The 7633-nt window shown below is 35.5% G+C and overlaps 1 pseudogene; it reads right to left on the bottom strand.

Moving 5' to 3' along the window:
- Positions 1 to 6401: 6401 nt before the first annotated feature.
- On the bottom strand, positions 6402 to 7285 carry LOC141842793 (uncharacterized; annotated as a pseudogene).
- Between the last annotated feature and the right edge of the window lie 348 nt (positions 7286 to 7633).

The following is a 7633-nucleotide window of genomic DNA, read 5'->3' as shown; positions in this document are numbered from 1 at the left end:
GAACTAAAAGATCATAATAGATAATAAGATTATTGAGATATAAACTTATTCAAATCTTAATATTTTAAAAATGGAAAAAATGTATATAGATTCCTACACGTGACAGAATAAAATCAACAATCAAAATTAAATAAAATCAAAATCAAATTAAGAGAAAATTGATATTTCTTCTTCAACTAGGCTATCTGACTCCTCCTTCGACTTGATATCATCCTACTTTCATCACAACAATTACTAATCACAATAGTTACTCGATTACATCAGCTTGACTTACTCAATAACAAAAGATTCAAGCCACTCAATTATATCAGCTTGACTTCGTCAGAAATGAACAGTTGTTGCTCATGAACAGCAACAATAACAGATGTATCAACAGCAGCAGCAGATATATAATATAATACAGAGGATATACATGTCTTATCAGACTCCTCCACCTCCTCCATCTACTGGTGATGACGATGATATATAGGTTGACAGATGTTGATGTTGGGATTTGGATGCTAAAAACATTAATTTGTGGATGTCTAAAACTTTATCTTTAGATGAGGATGATAAAACACTTTAGATGTCTTGTATTATGACTATTTCTTTCTTTATCTCATGTTTATTATTTCTTACTAATTTTGTCATGATTATGTTGTGCTTATTTGTGTAATGATCAATGCTGGAGTTATGGATTTAGGGGAGCATTTGGGTTAAACATGAAATTTTGAGGAAAATATCAAAGTAAACCCCAAAACTTAAGATTTAGAAAACATTTCATGTGATTTCTAAACACCCTAGAGCTATCTATTAGTAGGAAATCATATCTCTCATCAAGGTTGATACTAAACTCTTAAAAGCTTTAGAGTTTCATATTTTCGATACATAGTATCAAAATAATATTTTAATAAGAAAAATTTTTTTCAAATTATTTTTTCCTGGTCATATATGATGTGAGTAATTACAGTATAAAATTTTGTAATTTTTGGACGAAAACTGAATTATTTATGCATTTTCAAAGTTGGGTCTGAAAAATAAGTTTTCAGACATCAGTCGACTGCTATCTGATGTCTATTTCAGATACCAATCGACTGATGTGTCTGAATTTCACTGTTTTAACTCGTTTTTTGATAGTTGATCATCTTTTGACCTCTATTAATTGATGCATGCTCTAGGAGCATATTTATGGTCTATAGGAATGTTCAAAACTTATAACTTAGGTGTAACAAACCGATTATTGGTGCTCGGGGGAGTAGGATTTTAGGGAGAGCTCGTGCCAAAAATAGTCACATTTGACGTATTAGGCTCCTTATTGAGATCTTGCCCTACCTCTTATCTATTTTTTTTAATTCATATTTTTTTTTATGATTGTCAAAAAAGGGGGAGAACAGGTTGTTTAAAGTTAGACTTTAATATTTTTCATGCTTAGTCAGACTGTAGTGCTTTTATAATGATGATCATGCTTATTGATTCAGTTAGTTTATGCGACTCTAAAAGACTCAGGTCACTCAACTCGATTCATCCGATTCCAAAAGATTAGATTCTTTAATTTCTCAATCCCTCCTTCAGTTAGACAACTTGACTCTATCATCGTCCATTTGGATAGGACCCGTCAGATTGACTCGTCCTATCAAGCAATTTAGGTAAGTTGGATTAAAATTTTATCAATCCATTTTAAGATGAATTCAAATAGATTGACCCGTCTAAGTCCACAATCCACATGGATTGATCCGCAACATGCTTGGGTTGACCTACGAGTTGAAAAAGTTTATTATTTATTTTAAATTTTAAAATTAAAGTAGAAAACTCAATAGATTAATAAATTTGATCCGTCTAAATTACAATTCAAACTTAAAAATTTCAATTTGATCAATTTAAACTGTAATCCAAATTTAAAATTTTTAATATTTTTATTTTTTGTCAGACTCATGAGTTAGTTCATCTAACCTGCAACCCACCTTGGGTTGGATTGAAAATTTTTTAACCCGTCAAGTTGGTGGATCGGTCCATCCCACCCTGCCATATGATCAGATTTTAGTGGGTTGGCCCGCCACACCATCGGTTGGCCCGTTTGACAGCTCTACTTGGCTCCTCTTTCGGCTTGGCACCACCCGACTCCATCACACCAGTCACTCGATTCCACCAATTCAACTTACCCGACTTCAAAGGACTCGGGTCACTTAACTCTATCAGCTCAGCTTACCCCGACTCTAAAGGACTCAAGTCACTTAACTCCATCAACTCAGCTTACTCTATTCGAGAGGATTCAAAACCACTCAACTCCATCAGCCTGGTTCATCCGATTCCAGAAGATTCAGACTCCTCGATTCCTTAACATCGATCACTTGACTTCTCAGTGCTAATCTTAGTTCGATCGTTCTGAAAATGAACAACAATATCGAATATTCAAAACATATGACGTCATGGGGAGGACGAGGCAGTTATGTTGTTGTCAGAGCTAGTCTCCTAGATGTCCTCCATCAAACACATGACATCCAGTGAATGGCCAAGTCACCAACGGCTGTAAAATTTGGTATCCTCATTGGTTCTGATGTGGAGATATTTTCGAGTAATTATATATACCCTAGAGAAGGTACGCGCCAAGGGAGCTGCATCTTCTTCTTCCATTATTCTACTGCTTTTTAATCTCTTCAAAGTCTCTATGCTAACTAGAGCATCGAAGTGGCCACGCCGAGTCCAATCTCAACGCCCATCATAACCCTCGCTTTGAGTGTTGCAGATCCTTGACGCCTTCATCATCGGCAACACCACGTCGAGTCCCTACTGATTCACCGAACCATGATCTCAGATAGGAACAAATTAACGTCATCTATAGAAAATGCTTGAACAGAGATGTTGCGATGGTGGAACTCAGGAGAAATGAAGGTCCTAACTTTGCAGGAGACGTAGCTTGTGATGAAATCATCACCATCGTCAAAGATGAGTTTCAAGCATTGGTGGATCGAACGGTGCAATGGATTCTGCAAAGACTTCCTCCAATAAATCTAGCTCCTAAGAAAGTACCGAATGCATCAACCGAGATATCACCTATTCGTAGTCAGGAGCTAAGAGGTCTAGCAGGGCTCCTCCCTTCCACCTTTGCTAAGCAACGAAGTAAGATTATGATCCCACCTGAAGAACACTCAGAAGGATCGACAGTGAAAGAAACGATGCCTCTAAACTAAAGTAAGGGCAAAGAATTTGTACCCATCGAGAATACGTCTTTTTCAAGTCACATCTTGAATGATGAGCTGTCTTGTAATTTTTAAGCACCTCAGCTCGGAAATTATAATGGATCATCTGACATCGAAGATCATTTGGGTCGGTTCGAGGAAAATATCATGTTGCATCAATATACAAATGACATCAAGTATAGAATCTTCCTAACGACTCTATCCGACCCCGCTCATCGATGGTTTGACCAACTACCATCTGCGTTAATTCAAATCTTTACCAACTTTAAGGCCATATTCCTATAGAACTTTGTCAGTAATAAGAGGTACCAGAAGACATCACTCAACTTGTTCGCCTTGAACCAGACCACTATGGAAAGCTTGAGAGATCACATCATAGGTTCAATAAAGTGGCCATGGGCGTACCCTCGGCTACCTCCGAAGTACTCATCAATGCCTTCTTTCAAGGTTTGCAAGAATGAAATCTCTTTCAGTCTTTGGTGAAAAAGCCTCCGACGACTTTGGACCTTTTGTTGGGACGCGCACAGAAATACATCAGCTTGGAAGAAGCCCAAGCTGCAAGGAAAAAGGAGGTCGTGGTGCAAACATCAATGTCACTTCAGTCTGAGCGCAAGACCTCTTTGACACAAGGAGTTGTTCATGCCACATCAGTCTGTCTTGGCTCGAACAAGCGGGCAGATTGTTCGAACTATGGAAGTAGTCCCAACTCCAAATCATTCTTGATCAGATATCGAGGGGGAACGATATTGTTCTTTTCATCATTCTTAGGGGCATTCCACCCGTGAATGCTGACAGTATGCCCGAGAACTCAATTATAAAATTGAGGAGTATATGCCTAATCGAAATAACCTCCGAGGTCAGCCGGCGATCACCCATCTACTATGCTCAGAGTGAAAATTTGGAACATCGAGCCAATCATCAAAGGGAATCTCCGAATCAATCATCGAAGGGAAACACCTCCACGAAGGAGGTCTCGGTTTCCGGAGCTAGCTCAGCATCGACAAACGACCAATACTAGAGATGTTAGGTGGGATTTTCCATGTCAAGGAATATCAATATGATTTTAAGAGATTCGACTGATAGAGATTCCAACTCACCCAAAAGACCCATGGTCTCCCAAAAGACTCATGGTCGAAGGCTCGAAAGCCATGGGATCGGCATCAAATCTTGAGCAGAGGTAGATCCCTTAATCGGATGTGGTCCTCGAGATCAAATGGGGTAACTACTCCTCATGAAGATGCTTTGGTGATAAAAGTTGTTATAGCTAATTACAATATGACTCGAGTCTTCATGGGCACCGACCAATGTACTCTTCAAAAAGGCCTTCGACCAAATACAGATAGACCAACATGAATTATGACCCATCTCCACTATATTATTTGGATTCACATGATCCAATCTAAATAATTAGTCTCTCATTATCCAATCTAAATAATTTAGGAGCAACACAAGTCCATTCTGTGCAATAGTCCCAATAAAATTTAAAAGTGTTAATTGTAGATCATCATAAGGTTTTCCCCTTTCATTGAATTTCACTACTAGCACATAATCAGGATGTAATGCATGAATATCACTCATAATAGTCTTGCCACGTCTTCTTTGTTGAGTTTGGGATGAAGACATGACATCATTTTCATCTTTAAAATGTAATTTCCACTTGATGTTGCAAATATAATTCACTGCTCATATCCAAAAATATTTTTCACGTTGCTCATTAACCTCATTTTGTGTATCATTTTGTATCTCCAATGGTGAATAGGATGTTGTGTCTCATGATTCATTTCTATCATCATCTCCTCTGCTACTTGATTCTTCTCCCCTAAATCGTCTTTGGCTATTTTGGATTAGCTTTCGCATTCTTTTGTTTGTCATTTTCAAAAGTTACCTAAAAATAACAATATAAAATTATACAATGTTAATCACAAAGATACAAAACAAATGAACTTTTTAATTGGAGGTGGTGATTTATTCAGTCTATCTTTGAACACACATAGGGCAATAAAAACAAAAGGGCAAGAGGCAAGATATTTTATCCACTCAATCAAAATGCTCATACAATCCATCCAAATAATGCGTCAACCACTGCCTCCATGCACTATTAGTCAAAGCAAATTTTAATATCTCATCTCAAAGAAGTTTTAATTTAGCCCCAAGTGTGTTTCCATTCTAATTACAAGCCGCTAATGTAGATGAAGGAAGAACCTAGCTCACGAACAGGAGTTCAGATTTATGCCAAAAGGTGCTTCTAAAACTCTATGTACATGCATAAGATGCTAAAATGCCAAAAACTCACATTCAAACAACCACAATACTTGTGTTGGATGCTACCAACAAACCCAAAACAAATCCCCATGGTCTTTATAAAAGCAGACAAGACTCATGTTCAAATCCAAACAAAATTAAATCTTTGAACATGTCCAAAACAAATCCTCATCATCGGAACTCTAAAATTAAGATGTAAAACTACTCTAAAACTAAGATGAAAAACTACCTTGGAAACCTAGAAATCAATTAGGGTGGGGAGCCAGCGGCACGGGCTTGCAAGGCAACGTAGAGAAGAGTCGATTGCAATGGTTAGAAGCGGCGGCACGGGATTGCAGGGAAATATAGAGACGACCCGATTGTCAGTCGTGGAAGCGACGACATAGGCAACGGAGAAAAGAATCGTCAAGGAAATGGGGCGGGAGTGTGAGGGAGGGAAGTAAATAAATATAAGGGCCTTATTTTTATTTTATTAATATTAAGGTTATTATTTAACCGATTTTGATTTATTTTTTATAAAAATAAAATAAATATTAATATTTACACGATAAATGTTAATATTAATTAAGGAGCATTAAATTACACTGTTTTCTTTTTATTTTATAATACAATAAAAATATATTTGATTTAAGTCGTAGACTGTGATTTTTTAGAAATACCAAATTCGTCAACGATGAACTATAAACAGCAAGAACTATAGTAATGATAATCAAGCTGAAAGTTCTATTTGTTCATCATAATAAAATCATTCTTCAAATTAGAACACAATTTCACAATTGAGCTTAATCTTTAATCATAATAACCAAACCCTTTTATAATAATCACTATATAATTTTAAAGCATCATTCTTTTCGATCAATAATATAAAGAAGCACACATTTTCTATTTGTACCTAAACATATTATAATTTCTAACATTCCATCTCAAAATATAGTTTCAACGTAATGAAAGACAACACAAAAATCAACCAAAGCTTTCATAATCTATTTCATTATTCACAATTGGATGAACATCAACTATTGAGCCCTCTACATCAGTTCTAATTAATTCAACATCTACTCTATTTACATCACCTAATATCGATTCCATATTAGAAAAACTATTATGAATAAAATGAATCGTATCCATATCATCTTCATTGCCCATGTTGTATGTATTTTCTTGGTGTGTGATGAATGGCACAATATCAATCCTCTTCTTTTGGATCACAAACATAATCAACCATTTGAGCTTGCGGTAGCCAAAATAAAAAGTTCTTGCTCCTCATGTTCTCCTATATATATCTATCAAGCGTGAAGAATTCAACATTGAAAATCCAAATGATCAATTTTCAAACATGTAGTAGTGTTAACCCAATCACATCGAAAAAGATTAATTCATCCACGACCACCATAATCAATTAAGATGACATTAGTTAGTCAACCATAATAGATTAACTCGTGATCATCATTATCATGCATCATTTGCGCCATGACCCTGTTATTATGCACTTTATTATTATTTTTTTCAGATTCCACCGTGTGACATGCAAAACCATTTATGTTGAACCCATGATAACTAAATGCTACTAGATTTGGAACGCGTCAAAGCACCCTAAGATCTAAGTCATTGTTTCATTCATTTACTCGATCAACCTGTAAGGTCCACATATAATTTTTGAAGTCATGATAAGATATAAATTTTTTAAAAAGTAACAAGTCTATTTATTATAAATTTGTAATATAAAATAAATCACATATATTATTTACTCGTCTTGCAAACCATTCTGAAAATTACATTCTAACTATGTTATCTAACTGAGAATTACTTAGGCGATGGTTATATCTATGTCTTTTCTTTAGTTCATTTTTAATTCATTGTTCAATGTCAACACTAATATATAATTAGAAAATTTATTGTTCATAAAATAGTACAATATTATGCAAAAATAAAAAAAATAGTAAAATAGAATTTGTATTTAATAAGTAATACTTACTCACGATATGGTTGCAACACTGTACAATTAAAAAGAATATATTTATGAGCTTGAGTCAGAGTTTTGTCATCCAAGGTGGCTACTTGAAGTCCTCTTTTGTTGATTACCCTACTTGTGGAAACATCAGGAGTGTGGGAAGCTCAACATTTGGTGTCTCTTTATGTTGTATTCCATGATTGTTTAAGAAGTTGTTGATAGCGCCTGAAATTCCGCTCCGTTT

This window comes from Curcuma longa, chromosome 12, assembly GCF_044706935.1.
Source record: "Curcuma longa cultivar G26 ecotype Majalengka, Jawa Barat chromosome 12, ITB_CL_G26_1.1, whole genome shotgun sequence".
Classification (NCBI taxonomy): domain Eukaryota; kingdom Viridiplantae; phylum Streptophyta; class Magnoliopsida; order Zingiberales; family Zingiberaceae; genus Curcuma; species Curcuma longa.
The sequence above is the reverse complement of the archived record's forward strand: the minus strand, read 5'-3'. Positions and strand labels throughout refer to the sequence as shown.